We start from the raw sequence: 25060 nt of genomic DNA, 5'->3' as shown, positions 1-25060 counted from the left end.
TCAGCTCTGTTTCTGTTCACCATCAGCTCTGTTTCTGTTCACCATCAGCTCTGTTTCTGTTCACCATCAGCTCTGTTTCTGTTCTGTTTTCTGTGTTGGTTGATTGTTTGAAGTATTCTATATTTTTACTTGTTATTCATTTTTTGTTGTTATCCCCCCCCCCCCCCCCTTTGTTGCACTTTGAGATTCTTCGGAATGAAAAGTGCATTATAAATAAAATCTATTATTACTTTTATATATATATATATATATATATATATATAGAGAGAGAGAGAGAGAGAGAGAGAGAGAGAGAGAGAGAGAGAGAGAGAGAGAGAGAGAGAGAGAGAGAGAGAGAGAGAGAGAGAGAGAGAGAGAGAGAGAGAGAGAGAGACTAGTTTTCTGACTGAAAATAATAAGGGGATGGACAGATTCTGTGTGTTTATCCTACAATCCTGAGAGAAGTTCACGTGGAGTGAGGTGCACTCTGGGTCAGTGTGGCTGTAGTATAGGCACCTGAGGCTGTGTGGCTTCTGGCGGGGTGAGGACCATGCGTGCCGGGGCCCAGGGGGACGCTCTGCAGCCCACTCTCTCCTGACTTCCCCTGAAGCATACAGAGGCATTAATTACACCCGAACTGACAACAGGGTCACGCCGCTCAGCCACCCTGCACCCACCATTAGCACTCCCACCAGCCCTCCACAACACTGCTGCATTACAAAACATATTCAGTTCTTGATTAGATGAATTACATTCATTTACATTTACATTTACATTTATGCATTTAGCAGACGCTTTTATCCAAAGCGACTTACAACTCAGGAGAACAGGAAGCGATCCGTCAAGAAGAGGCAACGAAACACAAAAAGTGCCCTAAATACCAAGATTTGTACACTGCTCAGAGTAGCAAAGACCAGAAAAGGAAAGAAGAAAGGAGAAATAGAGGGGGATTTTTTTTTTTTTTTTAATGTGAGATTAAGTGCTCATGGAAGAGATGAGTTTTTACCTGTCTTTTGAATGAAGCGAGTGATTCTGTTGTGCGTATGGAGGACGGAAGATCGTTCCACCAACCAGGAACAATGAAAGAAAAAGTTCCAGAGAGGGATTTCATGCCTCTCTGTGATGGTACCACAAGCCTTCGCTCATTAGCTGAGCGAAGGCTTCTGGTGGGTGTGTAGACTCGTAGGAGTGAGTCGAAGTATGCGGGTGCTGCGCTTGTGGAAGATCCATAAGCAAGAGTCAGAGCTTTGAATTTGATCCGGGCAGCGAGTGGTAGCACATTCAAAGTGGTTGTGAAACAGATGCATCTAATAATGACTAATGAGACCAGAATTCCAGTCTCACGTTTTTTCAATAAATCCCTGCATTTTATGTAAAAAATGAAATGACAATAAGTGCATTTTAATCCATTTTCTTTAAGTTTCTAAAGACATACAGTCCACCAGGGGCTTTACTAGCTGCACAATTTTTAATACTATGGGAAAAACCTTCTATATAAATATTTTTAATATTATCTCATAATTTGGCATAGATTATTAGGCTGCTGTCACTTTTAAGACCTGACACACAGATCAATTATACTGTTGCACATGCCTTTTCCTTTCAACAGTTCACTCAAAGGGATAGTTCACCCAAAAATGAAACTTTGATGTTTATCTGCTTAGCCCCAGGGCATCCAAAATACAGGTGACTTCAATTGAACACAAATTAAGATTTTTAATTCCAACAGTTGCAGTCTGTCAGTCGTATAATGCATGTCAATGGGGTGTCATAATTCTATGAGTGTAAAAAGAAAACTTGCTCAAACAAGTTAAAATTAAACCCCGCAGCTCGACACGTTGATGTCTCAAGACACGAAATGATCGGTTTGTGTGAGAAACTGAACAGTATTTTTATATATATTTTTTTTTTTTTTTTTAATACAACACTATGTCCAACAGCCGCAAGCGTGCCTTCACGTCCATGTAATTTGACCTCACCCAGCGGAAGTGATGGCGAGCTTGCAGCTGTTGGACATAGTGTTAAAAAGATATAAACATACTGTTCGTGTAACCCACATTTACACATGAGTACTCACCAATACAAATTTTAACATCATTTTGTGTGTTTTCGACTGTTTAAGCATAATAAGCAGCAAAAGAATAACTCAATTTAGTACTGAGAGACAGCTTTAGTGAGAACACTCTGGAATGAGTAAGATTATGCCATGCTGAAATTCAAGCCCTGTAACAGCAACAATATGAATCCAGAGCAAAATGAGTGAGTGGAGGCAGGTTTGTGTGCAACTCACTGTCGGAGAGATGAGAGAGTGAGAAAGCACAGCTGGTATCGAGTATCTATTCTGTGGAAAATTATCCCTGGAAGCATTTCAGATATTTCAGCACTATGTATTGAAAAATTTATATTTTTGACAACACTGCTTTGCACTTATTTTATTTCAGATGCCTTTTTAAAAGACAATTGAAAAATTGTCAAAATTTACTACAAGGAGGGACTGCTGAAATCCACCTGCATTTGATTCATGTCAATCCCTGGGTGCATCCTAATTTGCATATGTATGCACTATTCTATTAGCCTGACAAGCCAGAACCCACATCAAGATGTTTGGTCTGGAAACTCACCATTGACAGCTCAATCCGAAGGGCGGATAAACGGTTGTCTTTCAAACTCCCTCTGCACGCGATAGGATAGCGCTACACCAACCAGAGCAACAAAGGTGAAACAGAGCTTGTTGATAGATTAAACATTCGCTGTATCCGGTCAGCAAAACTAAGAACACATCTTCCCTTTTTAAGAATGACTTCAGTGCCGTTCTTTGTTCTTTTCTCAGAGAAAAGCTTAACTCCAAGTCTTCCAGAGTCGCGATCAAAGCTGATTCGAAAGACCGCCATTCGCCAGTTTCTGTGTTTACTAGAAGCACGCAAACGCAACTCGGCCGTCATTATGTTAAGCCCCGCCCACCGACTCTATACACGATGTGATTGGCCCGACCAGAGTTTGCCGTTTACAGTTCAGAAGGGTGTTGAGAGTTGCTAGATGACACTCGCGGCAGATTAGATTTGCTGCCGCTAGGATGCGTCTAGATTTCTAGGCTGCAATTCTATGGTGTTTTGTAGTATATATAGTGCGAGCATTGGAAGTGAACTTCAAATCCTGGATGAAGCACTTAATTATCTGAAAAAAACTAAGTGTGGAAAGGTGGGCATATTATGCAGTCAATAGTTGCAGCTTTAATTACAGAGGGACTATCAGACTCAGAAGTTGATTTACAAAATAACATTATAAAATTAATAGAGTATACATTGGATTTGAGTGCAAAGTGTATAGTCCATCATTTGGGACACAACTAATACATGGTTAAAAGATTCACTGAGTGGCAATTTAAATAATATGTATTTGTTTATCAGCAGTTTTTGAGAAATCATTCCTTTAAAGTGAAACGCTAACTTTAAAGGTGCAGTGTGTAGTATTTTCAGTGGTGTATAAAGACATTACATAATATACCGTAATGTTTTTATTAACTTAATAAACTATGTCTATGTTACGTACACTGTACGTATTTGGTATGTGGGTGTGTGTGTGTGTGTCTGTCTCTTTTAGATTGAGGGGATCCCCGTTGTAGACGTCAGCGTTGGAGATGACGTCTCTGCCGCTCCATCCAATCAGGGGTGGCTTTGTGCTTTAAAAGCCGGATCTTCCTCCAGATCGGGGGCTGGAGGTTTAGCTTCCTGCCCCGTGTCATGCTGTGGCGTGGTACTAGAGATTGAGACTTTTGTCTCTCAGTAAAACGTTCTTTTGTACCCGTGTGGGTGCCTGATAATGTCGCATGTTCTGTTTTTTCAGTAGTCGTCAATGGCGGTGAGGCTGGGAAGGAGAGCACAGGAAAAGCAGGTCGTACGACATACATTGCGCACCACGCAGGACGTTGTTTGCTGTTGTATTACACACACTAGGTTAAGAGAGAGTGCCGTATTTTGTATGTTTTGTTTGTCTAGTTAGAGTAGTGTAGTTTGGGCGTCGTTGACGCTGAAGACTTTTTATTTCTACATTTTTGCTTTGAAGTTAGTTTAGTGGTTAAATTCAGCTAGTTGTTTTTGTTTTGTTAATTTCTTTGATTTGGCCTCTACTCGTGTTCCCCCTTCCCACCTCGGTTTGTTGAGCATTGTTTATGGTTTTTTTTTTGTTTCCTTTACGTATGTTTGTTTGTAAATATTATTGTAAATATTCTTTTTGACACCTTACCCATTTATTTTGCACTGAGCAATAAACCTTTTTTTTAAAGGTAGTTGTTTGTCCTCTCCGTTTGTTGCCCTTCCTCCAATAGATGCTTGCACAGCTGGTAATATGTTGCATTCCCGTTTAACTTTAGACAATAACTACAGAGGGACGTAACAGTCTATCTCCATTACAGCGCACTTTTTTTTGTCCCATTACAGTGAAAACGGCATTTTGCGGTATCATGCATCTACAGTAGCCCTAAACGTGTCAGCCACCGTAGCTTCTCTATGTGCTCTGAAAGGGAGGGGTGAGCGTGGGTGATTGCAATTCACAATTTCACCACCAGATGGCACTTCAGTTTACACACTGCACCTTTAAATCGTATTGATATAAGGCAAGCCAACTGACCAATGGCTTGTCTGTATTTGCAATTCCAATAAGAAAAAGAACAATTACTGAACAATTCACTGCTGTTGTGTAAATAACGTGACTGTAATCTGATTATGAGCATTTTAAAACGGTGTAAGTACTTAATTTTTGGAATTACATAATCCCAGCACTGATCGTAACCTAGAAAAATACATGCAGCTTCACTTTAGGCAAGCCACTTTCTTCTGGCCCAAATTGTGTATTTTGTACAGAAAAGACGGTGGAAATAAAGAAATGGAAGCCGAATGTACAAAAGGGGGAAACACAAAAGTATGAAAATTTAATCCAAAAATAAAGTGATGTCATTCCCGTGGAACATGGTAGAAGGGCTTTGTGGGCTTGGTAGTGGGGAATGTACCTGAGGCAGAGGGAAGTGTTAACATGAAAAACACATCAGAGGACTGGGGCATGTGGCTCCTCGCGCTGTAATTAGTCTGGAGGAGCACGCTCCGATTACCCAGCTCTCTCACACACACACACGCATGCCTCTCCAAAACACAAACTGTTCTTTATATACACACACAGGACCTCCTCAGCACCAGCTCTGCTCCGTGTTCCTCCACTTCCTGTTTCCTGATTCGTTTGTGTGCTGTGCTAACAGCGTCAGGGGAGCTCTTCCTCTCAAGAGATCTCACCTCGTTGTACGTTTTCCTAATATGTGAAAATGAACTTGCCACAACAATGATGAAGTGTATATATAATGTATGCAGTTATAATTTATATTTATCATAATATAGTAGTATAGTAAAGCATAATAGTATGTGTTGGTTGATCATTAATATTACAGACTACAGTCAGTGTATGGTTATAGTAATTAATAATTACAAATAAGTTACAACTAATTATTGTCATTAATTGGTATTAATATTATCAAAAAAAATTATTAATAGAACAATTTAACTAATTCGTTTTTCTTAGTGACATGATAATCGGTTAGTCCTGCTAAATATGTGAAAAAAAGTAATATTGTGAAAAATATTTGAATGTACATTGTACAAAAAATCCATAAGAGTGTTTTATCTGTACTTTGAATTATGCATTGTGTTTTAGGGTTAACTGAAAATTACAGCATAAAGTCCGTATGCCCATATATAACAATATTTCAAGTGTAATTTATGAGATTTGTTGTATTTTGAATTCAATCTTTCTTTGTAAAAGTCACATGCAAGTTTATCATGCTGGTTTCAAAGTCAAGGATTTATTATTTTGAATATACATGATTAAACCAAACACTATAATAACATTGATAATTCAATATACTTTATTTTTAACAGACCATCCCATGTTTCGATCGTGACTGCATGTTTTCAGTATAGTAAGGTTTAGCGACCACATTGCATTACAGAATTTTAACCTTAAATACTAAAACGCTAATGATTTGCATAAGTGTGCTACAAATTTTGTTTATTTCCCCCACATAAACGATTGTGTTCTACAATATATGTACTTTGTCGCTACAATATATACTTTTTTTAAACAACAATGGAAAATATAAAAGGATTTCAATATCCTTTTTTTAAAAAGTTTAAATTTATGGCTTAGGAATCGAAAGAAATCAATAAATTATGATTTTATATATTAAGCTTACAGATATTTTATTATATAAGTATTGTTGGATTCAATAGATAATATAAGGATCTTAGTGAACATCTAAGATTTTAAAGCTTGAATTCTTTTTAAATGTGTTTTTGCTTGTGGGACAGCAGTTTGCACCAATTCTGTGGAATGGCCTATAAACGCCAATCAGGCATAACATTATGACCTATCCTATTATTGGGTTGGTCCCCCTTTTGCTGCCAAAACAGCCCTGACCCACTGAGGCATGGACTCCACTAGACCCCTGAAGGTGTGCTGTGGTATCTGGCACCCACGTGCATCATTGAGCCTTGGTCACCGGTTCACCACTGTTCCTTCCTTGGAGCACTTTTGATAGATACTGACCTCTGCAGACCGGGAACAGCCCACAAGAGCTGCATTTTTGGAGATGCTCTGACCCAGTCGTCAATTTGCCCCTTGTCAAACTCGCTCAAATCCTTATGCTTGCTTATTTGTCCTGATTCTAACGCATCAACTTTGAGGACAAAATGTTCACTTGCTACCTAATATATCCCACCCACTAACAGGTGCTGTTCAATTAACTGATACTTAAGGGTTGGTTAGTTGCTTCAGCCAAAAATTAAAGTTTTGTCATTGTTTGTTCATCCTTATGTCTTACCCAAACCCACAGGAAGTTCATTCTTTTTTTCAAGGTTCTTTTGCCAAAATTACAAAAACAATTGTAGAAGTATCATAATTGTACTCAATATGACTTGTGTAGTCCATACAACGTGTCTTCTGATGTGATTCAATAAATTTGTGTGAGGAACAGACAGAAGTGATAATCTTCTCACCATTTTTGAATATGCCAATATACAAGAGATCTTAATACTTGTATACTCTAGATTTGACATGTGGCTTCAGAAGGCTGAAATAGTGTAATATGGACCACTTTATGGTGCTTTGTCCTTGGCAGTATGTGGATTTTGGCAAGATGGGGATATTTGTTTAATTACGCACTGCATCCTTTCTCTCTAGCGGAGCGGTTCAGCCTACGGAAAAAGAAAATCAAAGAGAAGTAGCAAAGTATTAATCAGTTAAACATCTTAAGGATATTTCCTCTCATTACATGTGCATGTAAATCCCACCACAACACACTAAAGTAAGAAAACGTGCATGAGAGAGAGAGAGAGAGAGAGAGAGAGAGAGAGGGAGAGAGATGGAGGGGGGCAGGGGAGCAGGGAAGAACTTGGCATCCAAATCCCTTCAGTTGTAACCCTCCAATTTGGAAACGCAGCTTTCAAACTTGTTCCGAAGCCCCATCACTCTCATTTACGTCTGAGAGTCACTGGGCCTAATTACGGATAATCTACCCGCCCGTCCACTAACGACGTTAGTTTAAAGGCCTGTAGATTAAGACAGCATCAGCAATTTGAGAATAACCAAATCTAAAGCTCCTGCCTCCCCGTAATGCTATTATAGTCCCGCAATCCTTTGAAATTATTTCAAGGGCCAGGTCTGCGGGGTCTTTCGCTGTTTCGCCCAAAGCAAGTTATCGGTTTCCCCTTTGAAAGCCAGGTCATTCAGGTCTTGTTTGGTGGACAGATAAGGAAAGACACCGGGGAAAACCCCCCTGAAATGCCAGAATGTCAGGTTCACCATCAGATAAAGAAGCTGATTCTATCAAAGCCCTTTGAGGCGGTGTACGCTTTAGCCCCATTCACTGGAATGCCGCCTTTAGCCCTGGATCTTACAGAGCCAGGTATGTTGCCTTCAAGCAGTGCACTTTGTGTTTTGAATTAAACACATCTCTGGTGCTAATGCGATTCTAATGTAAATCCCTCTACTTTTACCCTGGAAAACAGAGCGCTCCCCTTCCCTCCCTCTCTCTGATCTGTAAATGAGTTTGTTTATGCCCAAGCAGGCACTTGAGGCCAGCGCTCTACCATCACGCACCGGAGGGGAGTTGTTGAGGTTGCGTGGTTATTGTGGGGAGCCATTAAATGCTGGAATACTCCGAGGCTTTTTGGTTTAAGACAGGGCGAAGGGCTTTATTGGAAATTACATTTTAGTTGCGTTCAATTACCTTTACGCTCATTTGTTCTACGGATGTTTTTTTCCCCCTTACGCTCTGCTTTATTCTCTAAGGGTGTTGTTTATGAGCCCGATACTATATTACGAATGGAGCGGCTTTCACTGCAAATTACCCTTCTCTGATAAAGAGAGCACTGCAGTGCTAATGGCTTTTTCCAGCAGTTTCCTAACACAAAGCACACTTTGTTTGCAATAACAAATCACTTTATCATTAGACCTGAATGACTGCATGAGGTCGTCGGTCTTTTGACCTTTGAACTTTTTTTTACATAGCACTCAAGCCCGACCATTAGCGCGGGCTCACTGGCAGGCATGATTATATCTTATTGTCAGAGGCAGTAATTTGATTGGTGGAGAATTAAGGTTTCTCCTCACGGGTCATTTTAGCTCACTTCCTCTACAGTTCTCGGCTTGATTAAAAATTGATCCACGGCTGTAATGTGAATATATTATTGAGGCTATCTGTCACCACTGACAGATAATTGGGTGTACACAACTTCAATTTCACAAAACTGTTCCACCTTGGATTGCTTTGGTTTGTGCGAAGGCTCTTTCGGACGCTTATGCTGCTGCTGCTTGTTTTTTAGGCGGTGCTTTACTGAATGTATTGTTATAGAAGCTAGAAAAAAATCCATGTGTTATTGTCAGTCTACAGTCTACAGTTATCTTAAACATTTCGTAGGAAACTTTTCTTCAATGCGCTGCATGTATATGACGTTCTGTCAGTAATGTTGATAGAGCATTCTTTCAAAGCTCTTTTTAAAGGGTACATAACACACACAGTTCCTGACAATCTCCTGTTTATCTTGAGTACCTTTATAGTAGTATTGCACCATTCATATCTCTAAAGAGTCTTTAGTTTTATCAGATTTATAAAAGACCGATACGCTGTACCGATTCTTTCCGAAAACAACCGAGCTTGTGCAGATGTGCAGTGGGCAGAGCTAAAGAGACACACACACACTAGGGATGTTAACCGATGACCATTTGACTGATGGTTGACCGTATCAACGCTAACCGATCAAAGTTGTCAGTAAAAAAAAAAAAAAAAGATCCCTACAATAGGCTATTATAGACAGTGGACTAAATGCTACTACAGTTAGCCATCTCATTCTAAAATCTTTTTGTGTGAAGTGAACAAATCCCTCACACTTAATTTTTCATAACTCGCCTGTTCGTACTTAATAAACCAATAAAAAAATTTGGCGCGAGGTCACAGCGTTTGGGTTGGTGCGTTTTCAAGGTTTGCAAAAAGTAAACAGGCTAAAACACTCGAGGTTAGAGCCAGGGCAGACGACAGTATGAAGCGTGCAAAGAAAAGTAGTGTGGGACCATTTCACCAAAAAGAACGATGTAAGTTGGAACTTGTGTGATACAGTGCTTAAATACAGTAATAGCACATCATCTTTCTTTATTATTGTAAGCACTATATCTCGAACTAAAGCGGTGGCTCATCGGAGCTGTCATTTTCTTAAATGAGCCGCGGCAATGTTTCAAATGAGCTTCTAACGCTAGACAAATGCCTTTATTTTCAACGCGATCAGCTTGTACCCAAACCATTTCGAAACTAAGGAGCCGTTTGTCCTCAGATTACAAACAAGCTCCTCGGCGCCGCGTTTGCAGGACTTATGTTTCGCGCTTTTAAAAAAGTGACGTGAGTGGAAGGGAGGCGACGGCGCCGGGACAGTGTGTGTGTGTGTGTGGGAGGCAGAGAGATCATAGAGAGATGCGACAGAGTTGCAAAATTGCAGGCGCGGCTCACGGCTGTTATTTCAAATAGCGCAGCAAATTTTAAACGAATCGGTTTACCGGTCTCAACTGGCTAATGAGACTCGGTGGTTGGTCAAGAAAATGTTTAGTTTTCGCCATCCCTAACACACACACACACACACACACACACACACACACACACACACACACACACACACACACACACACACACACGCACGGCAATATCCCTGGATAACTTTTGATTCACTATACGCGCGTATTGTTTACATTATAGGCTATGCATTTGCACACCGATTGCCAATAAAACAGATATTCGAAGCAGTTTCACTCACCGTCTTCGGTTTCTACTCTTCTACACTTGCAGAACTCCATTGCTGCTTTGGAAAAACAAACTGCATCCACTGTTTCCTTAATGCTGGGTTATTTGAGAAGCTACACAATGTTATCTTTCTCTATATAATAATATATCTGTAATTATTTATTCAAGTTAATCTTATTTTTGTTGGGTTATAGTGAAAACCTTTAGTTTCTGTAAATATTTATCAGTAATTTTATCATACAGGGCCATGCTTAGAGAAACTATTTCCAAAACTTTTTTGAATCCTGAAGGAGTGTATTTGGTACAGAAATAGTTTTTTTTTGTTGCTGTTGTTGTTTTTTATTTATTGTTGTTTCATGTTTAGCATGAGGATCCAGCTCTTTAACAGTGTGAATAAGTCAGAATGCATGAAATAGCATTCAAAAAATGTATTACTTGTTTCAGAACATTCAGAGAGCATTAAACTTTAACGTTCCCGTAATGTTTTGCCGCTTTTCCACTGCATACTAATGTGACGTGTAAGCACTGCAGTTCACTGATTGGTACAGAGAAAATCATCACTACCAGCGTCATTACATTTGTGACACGAGACACCAAACCTGCTAGATTTAAATAGTCAGCAACAACCACCGCAGTATCATTTGTTCGCATGCCTTTTGTAAACAACTTGTTTTAAACGACCATCACACGCAACTTTACATATTTTTGTTAGCTGGGTTAATGCAAAATGCCACTGGTTCTCTTTCTGTTTGTATGTGTATCATTTTAAATGTAACAGGTTACCATCTTCAGAAAATTAAAATATGTATTCAGATTTGGAATGAGTGCTGACTTTTTCAGAGTTTTTTTTACTTAGTTTTGTTGGTTTAAGTAGATGTTATTTAAAGCCATTTGTCAAAGTGTAGCAATAAGGAACAAAATATATTAAGAGCCTATTCCAACATAATTACAAGCCTGATTCCCAAAAAGTTGGGACACTGTAGAAATTGTGAATAAAAAAGGAATGCAACAGTTTACAAATCTCATAAACTTTTATTTTATTCACAATACAATATAGATAACATATCAAATGTTGAAAATAAGACATTTTGAAATGTCTTGACAAATATTGACTCATTTTTGATTTCATGAGAGCTACACTTTCCAAAACAGCTGGGACAGGTAGCAATAAGAGGCTGAAAAAGTTAAATGTATATTTAGAAAAAGCTGGAGGACCAATATACAACTTATTAGGTCAATTGGCAACATGATTGGGCATAAAAAGAGCCTCTCAGAGTGGCAGTGTCTCTCAGAAGTCAAGATGGGCAGAGGATCCCTGATTCCCCCAATGCTGCGGCGAAAAATAGTGGAGCAAAATCAGAAAGGAGTTTCTCAGTGAAAAATTGCAAAGAATTTATCACCATCTACAGTGCATAATATAATCTAAAGATTCAGAGAATCTGGAACAATCTCTGTGCGTAAGGGTCAAGGCCGGAAAACCATACTGGATGCCCGTGATCTTCAGGCCCTTAGATGGCACTGCATCACATACAGGAATGATACTGTAATGGAAATCACAACATGGGTTTAGGAATACTTTAAGAAAACATTGTCAGTGAACACAATCCACCGTGCCATTCGCCGTTGCTGGCTAAAACCCTATAGGTCAAAAAAAGAAGCCATATCTAAACATGATCCAGAAGCACAGGCGTTTTCTCTGGGTCAAGGCTCATTTAAAATGGACTGTGGCAAAGTGGAAAACTGTTCTGTCGTCAGACAAATCAAAATTTGAAGTTCTTTTTGGAAAACTGAGATGCCATGTCATCCCGACTAAAGAGGACTAGGACAACCCAAGTTGCTATCAGCGCTCAGTTCAGAAGTCTGCATTTTTGGTATGGGGTTGCATGAGTGTGTGTGGCATGGGCAGCTTACACATCTGGAAAGGCACCATCAATGCTGAAAGGTATATCCAAGTTCTAGAACAACATATGCTCCCATCCAGATGTTGTCTCTTTAGGGAAGACCTTGCATTTTCCAACATGTCAATGCCAGACCACATACTGCATCAATTACAACATCATGGCTGTGTAGAAGAAGGATCCAGGTACTGAAATGTCCAGCCTGCAGTTCAGATCTTTCAGAGAAAACATTTGGCACATCATAAAGAGGAAGATGCGACAAAGAAGACCTAAGACAGTTGAGGAACTATAAGCCTGTATTAGCCAAGAATGGGACAACATTTATATTCCTAAACTTGAGCAACTTGTCTCCTCAGTCCCCAGACGTTTGCAGACTTTTAAAAAGAGGGGATGCCACACAGTGGTAAACATGGCCTTGTCCCAACTTTCTTGAAATGTGCTGATGCCATGAAATTTAAAATCAACTTATTTTTCCTTTAAAATTATACATTTTCTCAGTTTAAACATTTGATATGCCATCTATGTTGTATTCTGAATAAAATATTGAAATTTGAAAATTCCACATCATTGCATTCTGTTTTTATTCACAACTTCTACAGTGTCCCAACTTTTTTGTAATCGGGTTTGTATTTCAGATTGCTGTATTAAGTAATATTCTAATCAATTGTTTTATTGTTATTACTTTGAGAAGTACATTCGACTGTACAATATAAATATATATCTGTAATTATTTATTCACGTTAAACCATTATTTTTGGTGGATTGTAGTGAAAACTTCTAGTTTCTGTGAATATTTTACAATAATTGTATCAAATGAAATGATAAAAGGCTGGTAAATTGACTCTTCATGTGTTCATGTCCTTATATAGTGAGACGGCAGATGCGGAAAACATCACAAGCGTTGTGCGTGCTTCAGTATGATTAACATGGCCTTGTCCCAACTTTTTTGAAATGTGCTGATGCCATGAAATTTAAAATCAACTTATTTTTCCTTTAAAATTATAAATTTTCTCAGTTTAAACATTTGATATGTCATCTATGTTGTATTCTGAATAAAATATTGAAAATTGAAAACACCACAAGCGTTGTGCGTGCTTCAGTACGTGTAGTAAACAAAACCCTGTCTCTCAGTCTCATTCGAGACACGCAGAACATGCAGACTTATTTCAATAGCAATTATATTGCAGTTAATTTACAGACACTAGTCTGTATAAAGATTGTATTAATTGTATATCCCTATCAAAAGAGATTTTAGTATTTTAAATATATACAATTTTTTTTTTTAACATTATTTTCATTCTACCTCTAGCCTAGAAATCTAGACGCACCCTAGCGGCAGCAAATCTAATCTGCCCGCGAGTGTCGTCTAGGAACTCTCAACACCCTTCTGAGCTGTAATCGCCTAACTCTTGCCGGGCCAATCCCATCGTGTATAGAGCCGTGGGTGGGGCCATTATGACGACGGCTGAGTTGCGTTTGCGTGCTTCTAGTAAACACAGAAACTGGCGAACGGCGGTCTTTCGAATCAGCTTTGACTGCGACTCTTGAAGACTTGGAGTTAAGCTTTTCTCTGAGAAAAGAACAAAGAACGGCACTGAAGTCATTCTTAAAAAGAGAAGATGTGTTCGGAGTTTTGCTGACCGGATACGGTGAATGTTTAATCTTTCAACGAGCTCTGCTTCACCTTCGTTGCTCTGGTTGGTTGTAGCGCTATCCTATCGCGTGCAGAGGGAGTTTGAAAGACAACCGTTTATCCCGCCCCTCGGATTGAGCTGTCAATGGTGAGTTTCCAGACCAAACATCTTGATGTGGGTCTGGATTGTCAGGCTATTCTAGCTCTGCAAAACACTTAAAGAAAATTTTAGGCCTAAATTTTACATATGAGAATTAGTTTTACTTGCATTTGACTTTGCATACAAAACTGGGACACATAACGAATTTTGAAAACACACTTCACCAATAAGGGATTCTTTTTGCCATTGTTAGTTATTGGGTGCAATAACTAGATGCATCGCTGCAACAGCAGGACTCTTATTCTGTCTTTTTTAATTTTGAGGGAGCTGACCACTTTTGTTATGCTCTTAATCACTGAAGATCTTTTTTAAGAGGGACATTAATTAGAACGCCTGCGTGGTTTCCACTCAGGGAGATAGGAGAGTCATGTTAACAATTGAATGTAATTTTATGGACAAGTAACTTGTTCCTGGCCATGTCCCTCTCTCTCTCTCCATGCTGGGGAAATGCTACTTTCCTCACAAAAGAGCATTTCCTCCTCAATCGAAATTACCGGTAGAGATTAATAACGGCATTAGGCAGTAATGATGCTACGCTGAATGAAATATTTATTAAAGATCCCTCTGCTAGCAATTAGCATGGCATGTAATCGTTCAGCACATGAAATCAAGATGATTGCAGCGGTCCCTCAACTGCTTTTCCCGCCAGCCCACGCCCACCGCCAACAACTGCCATCCTTCAGCCGCCCTCATGCCATGACAAAAGATCTGGGACCCGGGGCTGCTGAATATCCCATCTTAATTACTGTAATTCCACCATGGTAAGAAAGTGATCTGAGTGTAATTATGCCTGGATTGAATGCCGCCTCTTTGATTTGCTCTGGAGAAATGAAGCTTAACCTGCATAGCATCTGCACCGCACTGCTAGGGGAAAGAAAGACTTTCGTTACATTTTCAGGTGTGTTCGAAACACTTTCATTTGGTCTGCAGGGGTGCATTGTGATAGACAGACTAGACCTTTTCCTGTTTCTGCAGGACTCCGCTAGGGATGGAAATTTTAACAAAGACTTTAGATATACAGAGATGGTCCACTCGTATTAGTATGAACAATCCTTTGTAACAATATCAGTTTATTTACTGTCACTTTTGTTCAGTTTCATGCGTCTTTGCTTGCTAAAACGATTAATTTCTTAAATAAATATATAAATAAAATTAAATATTGCACATTTATTTAATTAAAAAAAATACTCAACCCAAACTTTTCAGTGGTAATGTTTATAGACTGGCCATAACATAACATTTTGCTGCGATATATTCTGCCGTGCAAAGGCAAAAGCCATAACTTCGTTTTTGGTCGAAAATTAGTTATTGATATTTTTGGGACATTCAAGACCTCCTTTATCATGTGGATAAATATCGTTAGTCAATTGTTGTTTTTTCGAGAAAATTATGGATTGTTTTAACAGTAACTTCCAAAAGCCCAGGAGAAACCAAGGCAGAACACCGTAACAGCAGTTACCGCTCTTTGCCTTTGTTTTGGAGCGCTCAAACTGAGTTCCGGTACTCTGCCTTTGTTTAGTCATGCGTCAAAATTAAGTTACGGTGCCGACATGCAGTTATGGTGTCCCGAATTTGTTTTACTGTCTATTAAAGTTTGCCGCGTTTAAGTTACGGTGTAGCCTGTGTACTGTCTTACATGTTTTCATAATGCAGAATATTCACTCAGCGCGACTGTCAGGCAGTTTGGGGCTTCCCACTGCTCGAGTGTGTGTACTCGAATGCCGTGACAGCGTGCGATCACACATATACAACCAGTAGTAACAGTTCGCAATTATATCCATATATCCTACCTTTTCTTGTAAACCTGATAACATCCATGGCAATGAATGTCATCGAAGATGTTTAATCCACAAGCATTCTGAGAATTATTCCTACTTGTTGTTCACATCAATCTAAAAGTTGTCCTTTTAGGCTAGGCGATTTTCATTCAAAGATGTAAAAGTAATTAAGATGTATTTTATACAGGTGTTACTATAATGATTTTGTAAATGGTGATCAGCAACCAAATATTGATCATATGGAAATTACTGCCTTTTGCCTTGGCATGACTCCTCATTTTTTGCAGACAATACAAAGGCAGAGTGCAGTAATGTCAAAATAGTGGTCAAAAGTTTGTGTAAACAAAAAAAAAAAGTTTATGTAGATAATTTTATTACTAAAACATCTAAATGCCAGATTTCCAGTGTCCTACCTATAACTAATTGGCTGGACAACAAAAAATCTTTAAAGTCATGTTTCTCAGTTCTTTTGCCTTTGTAGGGCAGTATTGTCCTGGAAATAATTTTGATAAATTATATCATTGTCTTTTTATGCCTATTAAAGGATCTGTATGTAAGAAATGCATTTCAATGAATCATAAAATGGCCCTGATATGTCACCAGACATTAAGAAATCGTGTTAAAGGGGGGGTGAAACACTCAGTTTCAGTCAGTGTCATGTCAATCTTGAGTACCTATAGAGTAGCATTGCATCCTGCATATCTCCGAAAAGTCTTTATTTTTTTTATAATTATATAAGAAAGATGCGCTGTTCCGAGTCTTTCCGAAAAAAGCCGAGCGGGTGGGGGCGTATCGTGTGAGAGGAGCTAAATAATGACGTGTGCGCGCCGCTGTTTTGTGTTAAGTGCGTCGTAAAGCTGTGTCATCCCTAACAGCGGGAAAAAACTTTATTCAAAATAAAAATATGGCTTTTAATCAGATACAGCCATACATCTATGATCCGGAATCAGACCCAGAGGCTGCAGTTGAACAGGAGCAGCAGCAAAAACGACTAGAGCAGGACGTCTCTATGTGGTACAAGTTATACACTAACTATATAATATGCTTAGCGGCTTGTGTTATTTACATATTTATACTTGAATTATATCGTCGTATTTTGGTCTTTGAAGGTGTACATGTGGGAAGTGCAGTTGTGCACGTGTGTGTGTGTGTTAACGCGTGGTTTGTGTAGACAAGTAAGCGGACTGGTTTTGCACGGCAGGCTAGTGTTTACATAGAAAGACACGGAATAGTAGCGCATTTGAATGAAGAAGCGCGCTTATTTAGTTCAACATATTTCCCCACTCTTTGTGTATTGTTGTTTGGAGTGCTTTTACAATACACAAACATAAAGTTACACATATAGTGGCCAGCTAAACAAATGTACACGCACTACACATCGGATGCTCCATTGATCAATTAACTATACGTGATCATGTTTGGGCTACTTGATGAGCATAGGCAAAAACACAGACATTTGAAGCAGTCTCACTCACCGCCTGCGGTTCTAACGTTGGGACCTTTATCGTTGGGACTGCTCCATCCTTCAGCATTAGGCGATCGGAAAATCCGGCGTCGAGCTGGGCCTTGTTTATGAAACAGTCGGCACCGAAATGCAGTGAACTGACATAAACCTTTGCGCAACTCAGTTGCTGATCCGGAAAAGCAAATTACATCCACTGTTGCCTTAACGCGGGGTTTTTTGGCAATCTGTACAGGACTGTCTTGGTCTGGCAACCAAAAACGCACTTTTTTGGTGACATTGTTAATTTCTTGAAGTCACATCACCTGTGCAGAGCAGCCTACGAGCCAGCGCTTTGATGGGCGTAGCCTGTTACTTTCGCTCTCTCCCTCTCTCTCTCTCACGCTCTTCCGGTAGAATTGTCCGTACGGCCCATACAAGGAAATTCCGAAACTTTAACGTCAAGTGGACCCATGATCGAAAAAAAAATTGCCGAACCTCATGACTAACCGGAAGTAGTATTTTTGACAAAGAAATACTCCCATCAAACGTCCACCTTAATTTTTGAAACTTTGTCTATGTTTAGTATGGGATTCCAAGTCTTTAACAGTGTAAAAAGATCAGTATGCATGAAACAGCATTTTACCCCCCCTTTAATTTCAAATACTTATATCACTGACAACAGTAGTCCGGCCAGGATATTGTCAGAAGTTGTTGTTGCAGCCCTCAACTGATGTTGATGTTGTCATGTTGTGTTTTGGCCTGAAGCTCCACCCTCCACCTATCGACCAATCACGAAGTCAGCAATGTTTGGGCATGCGGGTTGCCAGCTCTGCTCTAGTTACCACAGCTGCAGATCTAAAAACGTTCCTGCTGATCCTGCAGCCAATCTGGCAACCTTGAGTCAGGGGGAGGGGGAGGGGGATACACTGCTCTACAGTCATTTGAGAGTGATTGCAGTACCAGTTTTGGCCACAATCTTACATACACTTCCTTTAATATATATATATATATATATATAACAGCATAATGCAAGTAGGCCTAAACATTTTCAAATGACAATATTTTAATCTTTATTGGAATTAAAGTGTCAAAAAATTGAATATCCTTAAAAAAGAAAAGAAAAAAAACTTGATAAATAAATAAATAACCCCCTTGCTAACAAACCATTCACAGTATCAATTAGAAAAACTAAACAATCACACTTGCGAATGCATAAAAGGCACTTATATTGAGACTTTTTATCTATAGATTTTCCCTTGACCTTCTTTTCTCAGTAAAGTAAGAGTGGCCACTACGGACCCTTTTCACAGACTTTGATGACACTTTCCACAGTCAACAACATCGCAAATTAGGGCTGCACGATTAATCGAAATCGAACCGCAATCGCGATTTGGCTTGTGTTCGATTATGAAAGCTCAAAGGCTGCGATTTTAATTAAATAAATTAATGCCCAGTGTGTTAGCGAAGAGCGGCTCTGTGATAAACGCTGCTACGTCTGAAAGACTGCGAATTTAAGTCGTTTATAACGTGCGTTTGAAAAAGCAACACGAGTCAAACATCTTCACAAACTAGTGAAGCGTTCATTAACCTGTTCAACTAAAGACAACGTTTAATAACATGTTTTACCTCACTTCATATCGTCAGGCAGTGTTTGTGAGCTGATGTGGCTTCTCATCAGAGTGAGGCAGACGATGCGTTCTTTTATAGCATTCTATGTCAATCAGCACTGCATTATTATACACTTTGTTATTATGAAAATACCCTTGACGGCTTGAAGAACTCAAATACACCATATTTTGCTGCAGTCGTGTTTATTGTCGTCATGTTTAATCAAAGCGTCTCTATCTTCTGTTTACAGCGTTAGCTTCACATCATGGATTTCCTGAAAACTAATGTAAATTACTTCTCTGAGGCAAATGTGGTGGTTTCCGCTCGAGGGCGCCCTCTGGCTTTCAGTATGAATTAAAAACTTTTGGGTAATCAATAATAAGAAACTTAATTAACTTAAAAAATTATAAATTTATTGGACAATCCACGTTTTTCTTCAATGTACAGGAGTTTTTTCCCGTACAGTGGATGCACAAGAGGTTCATATTTCATATTAAAGACAGACTTTAAGAAATTGATATCACAGATAAACAACACACACACACACACACACACACACACACACACACACACACACACACACACACATTATATATATATATATATATATATATATATATATATATATATATTTTTTTTTTTTTTTTTTTTTTTTTTTTTTACAATAACTCCTTAGGCTTAGACCTTTCTAATGTTTTTTAGTCATAGGCTGTCTGCATATTAATAGGTAACCCAGCAGTTTTTTTTTTTTTTTGTAAAATAAGTTTTCTGTAAAATATTACAAAAATAATAATAATAATTAGTATTTTATTGTTATATTTATTCTGACATACTATTTTTTGTTTGTAATTATGAAAATGTTATTGTAATTGTAATATTTCTTATTTTTAAAAATATTTTTATCAGTAATAATAATCATAATAATTATATAACAAGCTATCGCATATCGCATTATTCTTTAATATCGGACAGCCCTAGGCTAAATGTATATGCATTTAAACCTTCGCTTGCAGTCATGGGTGTATCTAGATTTCTGTCCACTGAAAGTTCTCTTTAATGAGAATGACCCTCATCTCAAAACCACCGACTTGAGCAAGTGGCAATATCAGTCATGATAATTTGAATGCATTTGAACTAATTAAGCATTATATCATGTATTATGTACTTGACAAATTGGACAAACTTTAAAAGCAACTTGTGCTTTTAAAGTACACAACAGTTTCAAAAGGTATGCAGACACTTGATTCCAGTCAAATTAAAATAGTGAGCCTATGGATCATTAAAAGAACCATGGCTTGCAAATAATGGTGTGTTCACACTTGTAGTTCGGTTCACTTGGTCTGTTGGTCCAGATCAACAAACAACCAAAAAAAAAAAAACATTCAATCCTGGTTTGCTTAGAGTTTACATTGGCCTTTTAACACCTAACCTAAAGATACCAAACCTAAAGGCATAAGAATATGTTCACAATGTGATTGGTCGCCTTTTATTACATATATTTCACGACAGAACATACCAAACATCCAACACAATGCTGCGTTCTGGGTTAAATTTGCTTGTTGTACGTGCATAAATTATGCTTTGAGTCTGTTTGTTACGTTTTGAATTTGTTTCTTATCTGTTTTCCTGTTCTGTGAATGTCTGTGTTTCAGCGATGACCAGCTGAGAACAAGTCAAAACGTTGTCAGGAATCCCTCCATCACACACACAAACCAAGGCCTGCTGTGAGGAGACGCGGGTCTGATGCCTGTATCAAACTAGTACATGGGTAACATCGTGACTATGACGAGAAAAAAAAAAAAAGGTATGCTTGAGCATTCTGTCCATTGAGTCTCAACTTGAGACATTATGTCCTGTTTTTGCTTTGTTTACATGTCTATGGTCCGTGTTGCTTTTATATATCATTCAAACCACTCCAGAGTTCATTTGGTGTTCACACTTATACAAATGAACCGGCAATCACACCAGGGTTTATTTGAATCAAACCAAACATGCCAAGTGTGAACACCCTAACAAAGACAATGCATTAAAAACTGTGTTGTCTGTTTATTGTGTATCATGGATGATTGATCGGTCTGAAAAAGAACTGATTTTTTATTTCCAACAGGAGTCCTAAAGGGTTAGTTCACTCAAAAATAATAATTCTCTCATTAATTACTCACCCTCATGTCGTTCGACACCCATAAGACCTCCGTTCATCTTCAGTACACAAATGAAGATATTTTTGTTGAGATCCGATGGCTCAGAAAGGCCTTCATTGACACCAATGTCATTTCCTCTCTCAAGACCCATAAAGGCACTAAAGAGTAAAGAGTACAAACATAAAAGGTCTTGAGGGAGGAAATGACATTGGTGTCAATGAAGGCCTTTCTGAGCCATCGGATTTCAACAAAAATATCTTCATTTGTGTCTGAAGATGAACAGAGGTCTTACTGGAGTCGAACGACATCAGGATGAGTAATTAATGACAGAATTTTCATTTTTGGTGAACTAACCCTTTAAAGGGGTGATGAATTTTGAAGTCAACTTTCCCTTGAGCTTTTGATATATAAAAGGTCATGGAAATATAAGAATATCATGTTAGAGCTGAGCTGAAAACTTCATTGTTAGTCAAAGAAAAGATTTTATAGACTCCAGGCCCAGAAAACGATCGTGGTCGTATCTTGGTGTCATTGCGCGAGAAACACCGCCCCTACAGCACGTCTAATTCAGTCGCCCTGCCCACCAACTCAAGGAGGTGATCGGATTTGCCTCGCGCTAGCCAGCAAAATTAAACATGCTGTATAATACAGCAAGATATTGCGCTATATATGGTTGTGGAAGAGCACAGTCGCTGCATAAGCTTCCTTCGGATCCTAATATTAGGATTGTGTGATACTTCATTTATTTTTAATGAAGTTCCAGCTCACGTGGGGAAGACATGTGCGTGTGTTTGCTTCATTTCACTGCGGAATCATTTGTAAACCAGTCTCAGGTGCTGAATTTACAGACATATTGAGATTAAAACACAACACTGTGCCTTCTATATTGGATACGACAGCAATGGTGCAACACACTTACGTGAGTAAAACGTGTTTTTTTACATGTAATAGTATTGCATTGTTATAGATCGTTTTGATTGTGTGTACGTGTCTAACAGAACATACCATTAGCACGCTGGACTCAGACATGTATGGGCCAGGGCTTGCAAAGCCCAACGTCCCGGGACTATGTGTGTTCCAGACAGGTTACCAAAACGTAAGCCAGTCAGCAGACCGATTAATCTCAAATAGTGAAATATTCCTTTATTGATCTGTGCTATTCACTCTCTCTTAACGTGACCTTTGAAGGGCTCATGTGCATGTGTAATACAAAAATAATAGTCTTAATTAATCGCGTTTGGATGAGAAATAAATCATTGTTTTTTTTTATAAAGACGTTTACGAGCCCTGTGGTCGAGAGAATCATTCCAGTTGCCGCTTTCAAAACAACCCCGCCCTCATGTGAACTGACAGGGGTATAGATATGACAGGGGAGGTTAAGCTCATTAAATATGCAAGTCTTATCCAATCCTAGGCGTGGGCGTTTACTTCCAAGTCTCCAGTGCGTCACGCCCATCAAAACTCAGCGTTCAGGAAAGAGTCTAAAAACCAGTGTAGAAAATAGCCTATTACTTATTAGTTATGATGTTTTTGAATGTAAAAAACACACAAATGTCATTAGTTGACCTCAGAAAAAAGTATAAAAAATAAAAAAGCCAGTTCATGACACCTTTAATGGAACCTTTACAGATGGTGTCTGAGAGGGTACAGATTTTGTCTAGTCTTTCTATGTGTTTATAGAGGTGACAAAAACTATAACTAGCCACTGAGGTCGAAGCATGAGTGGAGCTGTTCGAGAGCGTGTAGGTCAGAAAATCAAATGGGTCAGTTTACTGCATAGATCATCACAGCTAGCTCATCAACTGAACCTGTGGAGCGTGCATAAGATTAATCAGCTCTGTAGCTGCTGTTTAGCCATGCTCATTCCACCCAATAAAGAGAAGGAGAGGGCAAGACAAGAGAGCAGAAAAGTGGAGGGCATCAGGAGATGACAAGTCAAAAGACATCTAATGCAATAGTACTTCACTCAGAAACTAAGCAATAGTATCGAGGAGACGGATCAATTTGCAATATTCTGTTCACCATCCATGCAACAAAGCCCAGACATGAAAGTAAAACATTAAGGGACGCCGTCTATGAAGTCTCCAATCAATAAACAACAGAGGCAGAAAAAAGAGCCCAAATTTCTCATTCTGTTGAGTACCCGGAGGCCTTTGTACAGCGACCGCTGGCTGATGACCAAGAATTGGACCTGTCATATTTCACTTTCACCTGTTTGGTGTCATTTATCAAGGCGGGCTGATCAAGGTGGAGCTCTCCCTGTTTGCTGCACTAGACAAGGGGGGAAGATAAAGAAGAGAGGGTAATAAAATAGCTTGCTTTGCACCCTTAGGCGTGATGTGTCTGCCAGGAAACCCGACTTTGAGGCTTGAAAGAAATTTTACCCTCAATATTTTAGGTTGACGTGAAAGTTGGATGAATGAATTGTCAGAACGACAAGGCTGGTTATATATCTAAAATCTATATCTCAGATGATGAGAAAAAACAGGTGTGCTTGAGCATTCTGTCCTTTTTAGGGTCACATCTGGTGAAAATATGTCCTGTTTTTGGTTAGTTTACATGTCTTCTGTCCATGTTGTGTTCATATTTCATTCTAACCGCTCCAGAGTTCGTTTGTAGACATCTTGGAGACCATCTTTTCACCTGTCTCGGTCCACTTGTTTGGTTCCCACCAGGGTTCATACTTATTTAAATGAACTGCACTAACAGAGCAATCTAAACTAAAACTAAACATGCCAGATGAACACCCTAACATAGACAATGCATTAAAAATGTGTTGTCTATTTATTGTGTATCATGCATGATCATTATTTTTGTCTGAATAAGAACTGATTGTTTATTTTCATCACAAGTCTTAATACAACCTTTACATAAGGTGTCTGACAGGGTGCAGATCTAGGTTATATATCTAATCTATATCTTATCAAATCTATATTAACGTTAAGTTCATCCAAAAATGAAAAATAACGTCATTCCAAACCCATGAGACTTTTTTTCATCTTCGGAACCCAGATGAAAAACTTTTTTTCATGCAATTGGATACCATTGATAGCTACAGTTCAACTGACACTGGCGCTTAAACCAATTGTAAAACGAATCCATAAGAATTTAATTTTGAATCTGTTCAATTAGAATTTAACAGAATTTAATTTAATTAGCTTTCACTGACTCAGACATCAGTTGTGGTAAACGGAAGCTCAAACATGTTCGTTTCATAAGTTCACACTTACCGATAAGTCAGATAGAATGAATGGTATGCGTTTTTGGCGTGCTGTCCGAGGAAAGAGCTCCGAGCTCTGTCATGATGATCAGATGGATCATTTGAACGTGCTCCTTCCGAATTTTGTTAATGAAGCTTCATTTGATGTGCGTAAGGTTCATTTTTTTGTGTTATGCAGCACGTTTGAGCTCCCTTAAGAACCAATGAGGTTCATTCTTGTGTTACGCAGCACATTTGAGCTTCCGCAAGAGATTTGTTCTTGCGCATGCATAGGCCTGTCACGATAACAAATTTTGCTGGACGATAAATTGGCCAAGAAATTATTGCGATAAACGATAATATTGTCGTTCTGAGACAATTTTCATCTAAAATAATGATAATGGCATAATAATGCAGGTACACCTTTTCAAACTCAATAAACTTTAATTTCTAAAGACTATTTAACACTGAAAACGGAAAACATTTAAAATATCCACAATAAATGAACAAAACAACCAAAAACAATAAAATCATGGACTCTCAGTCTGTTTAAAAAAATGCATTTAAATAAGTACCAAAAACAATAAATAAAATGGATGAAAACTGCAATGGATGAATGTGTTTTAGGAGCATATTAGGGGCGGCACGGTTCACAAAACACACGGTTCGGTTCGTATCACGGTTTTAGAGTCACGGTTTTCCGTTCTGTACGGTTGTTTTTTTTTAATTTTTTCTATTAATCCAGAAATTTACTTCAGCATATTATATATTAATTATCCACAATTTAGGATACAGTATTAAAAATATTGTTATATCATAGCCTAATCATGCACAAACTGAACTTGACCATCTCTGAGGAAAGTGATATTTTGATACAGCAAGAGAGAAGACAT

At 38.6% G+C, this 25060-nt stretch overlaps 1 long non-coding RNA gene across 1 annotated transcript in view; it reads left to right on the top strand.

Moving 5' to 3' along the window:
- Positions 1-25060, top strand: part of LOC137045385 (uncharacterized) — a 145318-nt gene that overhangs the window by 106313 nt on the left and 13945 nt on the right. Inside the window, exon 2 of the long non-coding RNA XR_010898760.1 lies at positions 20480-20631. This is a non-coding gene — a long non-coding RNA (uncharacterized lncRNA). The remainder of the gene's footprint in view (positions 1-20479; positions 20632-25060) is intronic.

This window comes from Pseudorasbora parva, chromosome 17 (assembly GCF_024679245.1).
Source record: "Pseudorasbora parva isolate DD20220531a chromosome 17, ASM2467924v1, whole genome shotgun sequence".
NCBI classification, from domain to species: Eukaryota; Metazoa; Chordata; class Actinopteri; order Cypriniformes; family Gobionidae; genus Pseudorasbora; species Pseudorasbora parva.
The sequence above is the reverse complement of the archived record's forward strand: the minus strand, read 5'-3'. Positions and strand labels throughout refer to the sequence as shown.